Source organism: Ylistrum balloti, unplaced genomic scaffold, assembly GCF_031769215.1.
Source record: "Ylistrum balloti isolate Yb309-2 unplaced genomic scaffold, AGI_CSIRO_Ybal_v1 Utg370542, whole genome shotgun sequence".
NCBI classification, from domain to species: Eukaryota; Metazoa; Mollusca; class Bivalvia; order Pectinida; family Pectinidae; genus Ylistrum; species Ylistrum balloti.
Window position 1 is genome coordinate 321,876 of NW_026782344.1, and position 12,586 is coordinate 334,461.

Sequence of the window (12,586 nt, forward strand, 5' to 3'; positions counted from 1 at the left end):
GACTCCTTTTTTCATCATAAAAAACTCTGCAATTGACAAACTCGATACTTATCCATTCATGAACTTAACATATATTTTATGTTAAAGCTTTGATGTATATTGTCGTTGCATCGTAAATTGCATTCAAGTTACTATCCTGATATGCTGATGTAACTTAAAGGGAAATCAAGATCAGATTGAGATGTTTGTTACTTCGATAGCTCAGAAAATATTTTAGTAATATGTAGTGGTACTATGACACAGCGGTGCTATGATACAGTGGTAATTAGAGTAGGTAATTTATCCATTAATAATGAAGTTCCTTGTTGAGCACACGGAGAAAACAAAGGAAATATCGACATGTCAACATAACTTAAACTCCGTCTCGAATTCGATGAATAAACATAAACGAAAGAAACATTAACATGGAGACTTCTGATAAAGTACAAGGAGATTAAGACCAGATGTTTCGAAAAGGTAAGTGTCTTTTGCTTCATCGACGACACCCACCATGTAATTCTTGGTCAATATCTCGAACCCAATTGAGATAAAGGTAAACAACAACGGAACCACCAACTTTGATACTACAATATTGAATTGTAATAGTGATTCAAAACATAATTGCAGATGCAATATGAAATACTAAAACAAGTCTGAAGGTTGAAATTTGTGTTGAAAGTTTGTGAGGTTAAAACTCATCTCGTAGTGATTTTTAGTCAAAGGAAAGTTTAGTTCGAAGAAAATATCGAAATAAAGTCATGAGCTGTAAAAAATAGAAAATGTCATGTACAGTTTTATCGTAATGGAGATGTTTGATTTTAGATGCAAAATAGGTGAGCTTTGATAATCGAATCAAAATGAGATCTATGTGCTAAAGCATGACAAGTCCTTAACATTTAAATAGGGCATTGCGGCAATAAAAACAGGTCATCAACATAATTGCAAAGAATTTATTGGTTTTAGTAGAAACAACAAGTTAGGATGAAAATAATTTATGATTGCACTTATAAAAAATTATCATATTATGCCATAAGAAATACAAAACGTGAATTCTGACAACACGTTACTGTCATACAAATGGTTGCAGTCGAGGAAAGTGATCGACTATAGAAGTTGAAGTTAATATCAAAATCAAGCAATTCTAAATGCAATTTAACAATCGGTCAATCATTAATCAGCCGCTTCATTCCGTCAAACATATTTTACTGAATTGACTTGATAAAATCTTCCAGCAGTTGCTTCAAATCCATATTTCTCTTCGAAGAACGTGTTGGTGGCGGTGTTGACACTAAGCTTATCCCAGGTGTTGTTGGTCGGGGTGATGACCGTTGTCCTATTGGCCTTTGTTTAACTGGTTTTGGTGAGGTTGGCGACACTAATCCTAATTGTCAACTCAAGAAATATATCCAATTTTGAGAAGAGGCAAATAATAAAGTTACAAACAAAACAAAGAGAATCATTTTTGTTATTAGTATAATTTTTGCAAAGTTATATTAAGACGAATGTATCGTCTTACTGTTGTACTTTTTTTTCAATAATTTGAAGAATTGCATAGCTGACAAAATACAATGGGTCCATTGGTTAATGTCAGAATATGCATATTTACTCAATCAGTGACAAATTAGACTTTGTCTTGAGTCTAAGCAACATGTATCAATAAGTTGATATTATTGATAAACGGTGATTGTTTATTGATTTCTAGATTGATTTATAAACAAGTCGGTTAATAATGAAAATTTATCACATGATTGCCTTGTGATTCAATTAATATACATCCATATAATGACATTGTTACGCAACAATCGGGATCATCGATATAGAACTAAAGAAATTTCATGTTTGCGATAAAAATGTCATTTTTTCACCAGACTTGCCTTGATAATCGATCATGTGATAGAAAGGATTTTAAACTCGTTTCCGTTTGATGTGTAATTTATTAAACTCGCTAATGATTTTTCAGGTTTAGCTCACCAAAGGCAAAAAGAAATTAAAGTCTAGTTTCATGCCCAAGTGGGGAATGTATTCATTGCACAATTTCTATCAATGTGCCATTTGTTGATGTCAAACAGTTGTATCCATCTATTCCTCACTTCCAGCTCAATATCTAGGTTTCAACAAATATGTATATATATATTTGTTTGACTGGATACTTACAGCTTTTGTCCTTGACACAGGAAGGAACGTGAACTGCAAAATAGAAGATAATTTGACATGTCATTAACAATGTTGTAGATATCGTTTGCATTATCGGAATGAAATAAATTGGTTTATTTATGATTTTCATTGTATTCTCTGTTGCTATGCGACTCTTTTAATTACAGTAGGTACTGGATATGGTATCATTTCATATACGTATCGTTAGTTTAGGTGAAAATTAGTTGTAGTAATGTTTTATTGTTTTACTTGCCTCTTACGAGTCCCAGCCGTATACAGATATCCTTCAGCACAAAAGCCGCATTAGAAGAACTTGAGCCAGACTTTGTTACATGAAAGCAAAAACAAACAAACGTACTACTGTTACACGCTGATATCGAACGGTGTTCAGTTAAACTGAAAATAGGTTTACTAAATGAAAAAAAAATAAAGTTTAAAGGCAATTGGTATAGTTTTGATTAAATACGTTGAAGGCTATTTACTTCGTAAGATGTTGTGTGCCTTACACAGATCATTGTGCATATTTTAGGTCAACCATCATGCCTTTTGATAGATATTATTCCATATCATTTCATAAATGGCCTCGTAACATACCTCTTTTTCTTTCTTTCCTTTCTTTCTTTCTTTTTTTCTTTGTTTCTTCACTAAATTTACTCATCATTAGTCAAACTCAATTTCTAGGATTGTCTTTTAGTGTCACACACCAACACATTATTATTCTACCTTGAAATCAAGCAAAGAATCTAAGATGGATTCCCAAGTTTGTCACAAGTAGCAAACGCTTCCGACAAATAAAACAAAATCTTACTGTCTCCTAATGTCCATGGTCATAACATTTGACTACAAGTATTATCGGTTTATCGTGTGTTACATCATGGTTTGTTATGATCTATGATCTTAAGTATTCTAACACATGGTCAACTACCAGAACCTTTACTTTTAGGATGGGAAAGCCTTAATTAAACACGATAACTTACCCGTGCATACAGGTTTCTGGCCTCAAGTCCTCCGAAGAGCGCCGCAATCACAGCTGGAGTTAGAACGATGATATGATACATAACATCAATCAAACTGTCAATCATTTCGTAAGTTCAATCTTGACACTCCCTTGGTTACTATATTAAAAAAGAATATGTTTAATTAACGAAGTCGAAGGTCAGTCACCTAAAAACGTGTAGATAGGATTTCGGGAATTAATTTGTTCAAAAGAAAATTGTATCGACGGATTTTCAATTTCGTGTTCAGTGATGAGTTTAGATTCTTTTTCTCGATGTCTTTGACTGGAGTTATCCACTTGATAACATTTCATTTCGACCATCAGTGTCAGTGCGTTCGTCTGATATATACAATTTTGATAATTCTCTTCTAATAGAAAAAATATACCTGAATAACGAATAGATATCATGCTGGGGCATTAAATATACAAAGTACAAAGTTTTCGGGGTATAAGAAATTATTTATGAGTTATGAGTATGTAAAATTCTCTTGATTGTGGGTATTTGTGGCGATTGTAATCACAAGACGTGCTAGAGTTTTTTTTTCTTTTTCCCCCTTTTCTATCTATTTCTAATTTATCATAATTATTTTTCTTTTGTTTTAATTTTTATATATCAACAAAAAATCGTTTCGTTACCTTATTTTGACACTCTTTCTGAAAGCTTTAAATACGACAACGACAACATCAACATATCAACAGAATCTTAATCAGTCAAACTCAAATTCGAGGAAACAAAAATGAACAAAAGAAATATGTACGTTGAGACTCCGGTAAAAGAACAATGAGCATAAGACCAGGAGTTCTGGAAGGGTAAGTGTCGTCTTCTCCATCGTCGACATCTGTCAATCTGTCAAACTGGTCAATCCAAAAAATAATGTCACGTTCCTAAATGAGAGCAAGGTACATACAAATAGAAGCGCCTGAAAGACACGGATTGAAAATAAAGGTCAAGAAGGACCCATTTGGAATACAACGTAAACTGGCGAAATCGGAGAAAATAGAGACATGCCTTCGACGAACGATAAGCAAACGGCTGTTTACTTTTTAACGTGCATAATACATTTCCAGAACTAATATTATTGTTGATTAATGAATTGTATTTATAACTTCGCTATATGAATAGGATATTCAGTCCAGGCTTTCCCGATAAATATCCCATGTATTTCAATAAAATTGCAAAAATTGTCAACACAGTATGAATGTGCTATGCGCAATATATTGTGATGTCATGTTTAGATAATGAAATAAAGTCACATATTCACAAATTGCATTGAAGTGACTGCAATATCTCTATAATGAACATATCACTAGCACCCATCTCGCTCAGATTAATGACATAAGTTCAAAGGGAAAGTAGAAGTATATTTGTACATCCTTATCTACAGAGTGATAAAATGTGTATTGCTCTATTTCAGCCCTCTCTCTCTCTCTCTCTCTCTCTCTCTCTCTCTCTCTCTCTCTCTCTCTCTCTCTCTCTCTCTCTCTCTCTCTCTCTCTCTCTCTCTCTCTCTCTCTCTCTCTTGTCCATCTGTCACTTTGACGGGTATACCCTATGCATCATGATCTTGAATTCATTCTGACTCTTTCTTACAGCCTTCTCCTGAGTTGTTTCACGGAAAATAATTTTAAATACTCTTAATTTATCTGATTTTGCCACATTTTAATTTAGTAAGAATCAAATTTCCTATAAAATCTGGTGATCATGCGTGCATGATGTAAATAATATAAGCTTACTTGGAACATTATGTAAATGATGTCAGATTTGTCAGTAATTAATTTTTTCACTATTTATCGTAATCTCATCCATATTCTTTAATTGTTAAACCTGATGTTATATGTATTGTATATGTGGACCGTAAGATCTATAGTCAATAAAATGAATAAATTAATTAATGCAAGGCAGCCTGATGTCCTCACTTTTTGTTAAAAATCTCAGAAAGTTTGTTTCGCAATTGTTGTAAAATAAATAAAGTTTAGAATTAACAAAACCCTTACTAAAATACGGAAGAAAACTGATGACTAAATTACGATTGTCTGCTCTTAAGTTAGCGATAGAATCTGGAAGATATATAAATATTGACAGACGTTCTAGGTATTGTCTAAATTTTAATGCTTTTGCTGTCGAATACGAATTTCATTATTGCTTGTTTGTCAACGTTATGTAGATTTAAGGGAAAAGTATACTAAGAAATATTTTCTAGCATAAACCTTCAGTTTTTTTTTAAATAACTCAAATTCTAGATACACACAATCAAATAGGGTTGAATTTGTTAGGAAAAGCAGAATCGTATAAATATACCAATCACTTTTAACATTCTTTCGAACAGTTCTCACATATTGTCTGTCCGTCTCGCCGTCCGTTTGTCGGCTCTCTGTCTGGTTTTCTCTAACATATGCAGCTATGGAGGACATCGTTGAAACTTACACATGAATCTCCTTCATAGTCTTATCAAATTTTTAACAAAACGATATTTTTGAAAAGTTCAATGTGAAATAAAAGCAATATTATGTATAAATCTCCAAATCTATGCATCTGACTATCAAGTATAGGAACTTTTTAACATATTGATATAGCTTGATATAAAACTTGATAAAAAATAATTGTGTTGTTTTTTTTAAGTAAAAACAAAACCTAAATGATTTCAGTTCACAGTCCAAACGCTTTTCAGGTAAACACGGCATCTATGTTCGTGTATCGATGAGTCATGAAGACGGGCTGCTGTTTACATATAGTAAATAATCAAATTATTTTCTTATCAAAGTACATTTGATATCTTCGAAATAAAGAATTTCATAAATAATTAACGAAATTAATTATAAATTATAAACGACAGTTCTTCATAGCGACAAAGACCCGTTTCACATTCTAACTTCATATTATCTCCCTTTGAAAAAACTCTCCGGTTAAAAAAATGAAAACGAGGCGCGAGGTGTTGACAACCCGTTTGACAGCTCTCATCAACAGTACCCTTTATTGACATCTTAAAGCCGTTTAGCGGATAGCATGGATGCTTACACCTTGCATTTTACCCAGGTATATTTATGACCCCTTGCAACTTCAACGGAAGAAACATTTCCTTCAATATAATAGGTGTTTGCAAACACGAACCCTCCAATTCCACGTTGTCTTACTTGCGTGTCCTCACAACTAAATAGTCATAAAGTTTATAAAAATTACACTCACTTATTCTTCTCAAATCCTCGGACCACACACGACCTTTAGCTGATGCGTAAAGCATGCCATAAGTGATGTCCTTCGAACTTCTGTAATCGGCAAAATGGTCGTGGCCATCTTTTTCAGAATTCACACGTATCGACTCATCAAATAAACGGGACTTCAGAGCGATATATCTTGCAACCAGCATTTCCTTATTTCCTTACGCTCAATTTACCTATGTCTTCTATATCAATATCGTGCCGAGTTACATTTGAAGCTATGTTGAATGGGAAGTTTTGACACCATGCGCCTCGTTTTCGAATGGAACTCTTCTTACTCGGGGTTCAAAAAATCAAATAGTCGGGATCGTGAAACTCGACTATTACGACGTACATTCATTCCGAAGTACCACTTTAAATACTCAAATTTACACAAAATGAAGGGTACATGTACCTTATGTAATGATAAATTACTCAACAATGTTAGCTACCAAAGTATATTTGATAAAAGGTATTGTTTGGACAATCTGTATTATAGTTTCTTTAATGATATTTATACATGTGTGTGTGTCCGGAAGAAGAATGCTTCAGTTAGATGGGGCGACTTTTCTAAGGGCGAGTTGACGATTTTGGGGACTATTTGACCATATTCAAAATTATATGTTTGTATAGATATATTTTTTGCATTTAACTAGTGTATTTAATCAAATTTTCCTCGGAGTGTGACGTGCTATTGTTTTCTTTGCGATCACATATTTGTTCAGTGTCTAGAGTGCAAAAACATACCTAGATTTATGTAAAACATTTTTGATATTTTAATCAACATCTTACAACAGCTGGGGATGGTTTTTTGTCCGCTACAATGAGCCTTCGGCGTCCATCGGCCGAAGGGATTATCGAGACATCTACATTTACACAACCGCTCTCGATTTAGATTTATAACTTTGTATTTCTTTTCTGTTTTATATATAAGTGATGTAATTTATGTAATATTTGAGTCCTGATAACGGGGCAGATTGCATCTTATTATTTGTCTGTATTTTTCGTCTACTTTGTTTCTTTCTTTGTTTGTGCCCCTATTGTCCCTACAATTTTCGTTTAGTTTCCCATTTGTCCGCCGTAACAACCATAATGGACCCTATTATTTTAAGAATGAGTACGAGAAGGACGAGTTGTTGATTTACAACACTACCTTCTGTATTACAACTCGTATAATCAGGCAGACACTGTACCTCAGGGACTGCGTCCCAAATGCTCTCCCAACATTGAGTCTATGTCCAAGTCAGCCATGGCTCGATTCGAGAGGATCAAACATGTCTGCCAAATGAAACTTTTTTTATTCCTGCAGGGTGTGTAACAAAAAATTGGCCACTGTGCAAAGGGGGTTGGTTTCTAATCTCAACATCTTAAAATCAATGTCACAAAACGAAACGAACGTTCTAATCATTAAAATTCATTATTTCAAAAACAATAGCCGTACCTTGCTCCATGAAACTCAGATAAAACAATCCCAACGCGACGGACTAGGTCAGACCCAGGAGATCACCATCAATCCACCAGGGACGAAACGTAAACCTCGTAAGAGAAGACTACGCCACAAACAAAAGCCAGCCACGAAAAGGGTCGGCAACAACACAGTAGTCAATCTCTCTGACCACACCCTGAGCGCCCAAGAGACTTCGATACTCTCCAAGGACTTGAATTCCTGCCCCATCCCACGGAACAACGCGGAATTGGCACGGGATATGGATAGCTTCTATAGACGACTCCGTCTTCGCGTACACTTTGCCAATAATATTTTAATATAAAAGTACATGGGAGTCGCCATCCAGTAAGGTTCCAGCACTGGAACCATTTATAGATGTGGTAAAACAGGAGATATCTGAACACTGTACTAAACCTCACACCCCAAGAGTTAACGTTGGGATGAGAGAACGGAAGGCCTTGCAGGCCTTAAAACAGAACAAAGGTATTGTGATCATGCCAGCTGACAAAGGCTTCACAGTGGTTGTCATGAACAGAGATTAAGTAGGCCAGTCGTCAGTTAAATGAGACATTCTATCCCAAAGTCGTTCATGATTTGATGTTAGAACATACTCAAAAGGTCTACGCTACCATTAACAGGATATTAAAGAGAGGAAATATAGATATGGAAACAGCAGACGTTTTACGCTGCGATTCCCCAGGACAGAGAATTTCTACCTCCTCCCAAAAATCGACAAGGTTGGTAACCCTGGTAGACCTATCATTAATTCGACTGGCCACTCCACAGACAAACTTTCAAAGTTCATTGACTTCTCACTAAGATCTCATGTGGAAGACCTATCACCTTACTTGAAAGATACGACAGACTATCTAAAAAGACACCATGTAGCAATCTACCTGAAGATACGATCTTGATAAATTTTGATGTAGTCTCCCTATACACCAACATCCCACACGAGGATAGCATCTTAGCCTGCCTTGCAGCATGGGACACCAGGGAACACAAACATCCATCAACAGATAGTCTTGTAGAACTTCTAAAGTTAGTGCTCACCTTAAACAACTTTACATTCAATGGAGAGCACTATCTACAAATCAGTGGTACTGCCATGGGCACCAAGATGGCACAAATATATTTATGGACCACCTGGAGTCTAGGATACTTGCAGCAGCCCCCTTGAAACCACTCCTCTGGTTTAGATTCATTAATGACATTGAGATCAAGTGGATATCCGGTCGAAATCTCTCGAGAATTTCATTTGTTTTGCAAACTTAACCCACGGACACTCACCAGTACTTTCGCCCATCTAGTTGTCACCCACCTCATATTACAAGGGGCATTCCATACACCCAAACGTTGAGAATCAGGCATATTGTTTCTGCCGTTTGCAGTATGTGGGGGAGACCAAAACACCACTTAATATCGGGATCAACAATCACCGATGTTCTATCAAACAGAAACGCCCGTAATGCATGTGGCAAGACATTTCAACATGCCAAGTCATTCATGGCATGACATGCAGGTGGTACCCATTGACCACTGCAGGATTTGGGATGACCAGCAACGCCACAATAAGGAACGATACTTGATCAGCCAACTTTAAATCTACTACCAACTCGGCTTGAACGAGAGAGATGGTCTTGCTACTATATACAGGTCCGGTCAATCATTCCTTGCAGCCGGTATATCTCATTTTCGTGACAATATTGCTAAGTAATTTGTCCATTTTAGGGACTCAGCTCAGGATTATGTGCAAATGGACTGTTTGAACCTGCAGCCTGTCCCACCACAAATGGACATATTTTGACCCTGTCTTGTAATATCTTGTGATACCTAATTTGTATTTTTTAGTTTATGTTACTGTTCTGGTACTCAATAATACAAACGATGGTGATGCCTATTTTGCATTTCGGTTATATAATCATCCATTTGAATCTATCTTCTACATTCTTATTCCTAATATTATTATTATCTGTTATCTCTAATTTTGATTGATGTGTCTGTATACTTGTTTATGCACTGTAAGGAGAGGGCTTTCATAGGCTCTGCCTGTTGCCCAATTCCTACTGTCAATACCAGCATGACAATAAAATATTCTGAAAGAAAGAAAGTAATTTGTTATTTTAAAGATGAATACCTCTCGACAGGTTGGTTTTATTAGTTGTATTGAATTTAAGTGAAACTGTGTACCATGTATGCAAATGAGTGTATACCCCACAAACGTCTTTATGATTCCTCTCATCAGTGATTTTAAGGTCCTAAAATCATAAAAACCCAAGAGGCAAATCCAAAGTGAATAAAAGAACTGGACAATTATCCCTTGTGTTAAACTTACAATGTAAATTCTGTTAGCATAGATAATAAGTTAAAGAGACAAACAGAACCAATAACGTAACGGTAGCACAGTGGTAATATCCCTGCTTTCTGGATCGAATGCTCCTGTCGGCTTCTTTATCTGTTATTGAAGGAACATCACATGATATTCTATTTTGTTTCGAAAGGAAACATTAAAGAATAGAAACAATCAAATTGTTGGTTGTTTGAAGTGTAAAAATCACAATTTAATAATTCTTACATCGTCACCAATTACAATTACAACGTCAGCACCACCCACCCGCCCTCCCCCCTCCCCGACTTTGACAATTTGCATTTTTCTTAAAAGAAATTGCATCTACTACATTCCAAGGTAATTACATGTAATTCAATGTTGTGATCATGCGTCAGGTTGTTTCTACCGGGAAACCCCTAAGTACAACCTTAAAGAAGTTGTTCTTGTTTCGCGTATTTTTATAACCCCTATATAGGGTGAAAATTTAGAACATGTGTTTACCGTAGTAAATCGTTTTATGCTCCATCTATTATCCTGTTCTGGGAGCCGTTTAGTGACGTAAAGACAGTGCAAAAATACCAATTTAGTTGAAAACTGCAACTATAAGTTTATAAATATGATTTTCACTTAATTGTGGAGGCGGAAATTTGACAGACAGTGTAGAAGTCAATAATCTATCTAGTGATTCTTCACGTTTCAGCACATCGATAGGGCAAAGAATCGACAGGCGAACTTTTTTATATACTTAAACAGCAAACATTTGCCCAGCGGATTTTTTTTTTACAGTATTCAAAGTAAGGAAACACTATACTAATTACATTTTTCATATCTTAATTAATGTGCTAGCAATTAATCAATAACCGTATCCCTTTCTCATGCGTGCTTACATGTAGCTTTCAGCTGTCTTCGCCCCCTCCCCAGGCCACATCAGAAGGTTAAAAGTTCAACCTTTTTCAAATTCACTGAAAGTATAAATATAAGCTTCAATGTGTTCGTTAACGTATAAAAGCTTTCATAGGCGAAATCTTTTTGTAAGCAAAAGAGCAATTTAAACCCCAAAATGAAGGACGACTGTTGATTATATACTGAATATATTAGACACAGCATGAAGCGTTATTGTGTTACATGTAAACGATGTGTTCCATCGACTTTCAAAGGAATGTCCTTCTGTGATATATCTGTGTTGGTTCGTTGATCACGGTACGATCACGTGTGCGGTAGGTGTTTTACTTATCTTGAAAGAAGTTATTTACAGGTATGTATGAATAGTTATTGCCAAGTCCTGAGTTACCTTTCACCACATCGCTGTCACTAAATTATTATTCCCAACACCATTAATAATTGATTCTTAAGATGATATTCAAATTAAAACCAAACCTATGTGAAAAATAAGATCGTATGAAATAAATAAATAAATAAATAAATATAAAAATATGAATGAAGTAACTACATAAAGACAAGAAGTATCTATAATTTTGGGAAACTAAGATTCACACGTACGTCTCATTTAATACATGAGAATTTAGCTTAAAAATTTGATAACGAGTTAAGATTAGCCATAGAATTCATACTGCCCAACGAAATGCTCAGGTCTTTGAGAAAAACTCGCAGATGTCTAGCTATCGATCACTCAAAGCTAAAGAGTATAAGCATTACTACAATATCATACTATAACGAGAAAGGGAGCGAATATCCTAGCGAGGTGATCTTCGGAAATCTCCGGTCACGGACACTTGAATGTTCTATGGCTGTCAAATTGGTACCGATTTCTTAACATACCATTTTAAAATCAATTCTATACAATAGATTGTAAAATTACGTAATAAAACTCATTTAAATTGAAGTGTCACTGGGCTATAATTATATCTTGTGAAAAAAATAATTTTAAAGTGTTAACAGGTTAGTGTTAGCTTTCAGGTGTCGTATTGAACACGCTTTCAACATTACACATCAAGGTAGCTCAATAGACTGTTTGTTAACGTAAATACTAGGTTCTGGTTTAAATGAGATTTCTATGTGAAAGATGTATTCATTAGAGGTGCCATTTCAGTACAAATATCCGAACGGTTAGTGTCAAATCTAAATGTAAATTTTATTCACGTGGCTGGATGAACCTATCGATCGCTATCACTAGACTAAAGATGGTTTATAACAAGCGTGATTAACTTCAATACCACATGAATCAGTATTTGTCCATAATTTTTATATTTTTTTTTTCTCACGAGTTCATGAAATCTACGTATGAACATATATAAACTCAAAATTCAAAGCCTTTCGAATTAGATATAGATATTTATATAAAGGATGTTATTTAAATCTGTTCATAAAAGTGCCGACGCTGCCAAAAAATAAATCCCTAATACAAAAGGTACGCACCACAGCGTAAAACTCTGAATATTTGGTTTCATTTTTTCATTTTGACAGCTGGGTAGGGGGTACAGCGATAAAGGTGAACTTCGTGGTGTTTAGTCGACCGAACAAAAGT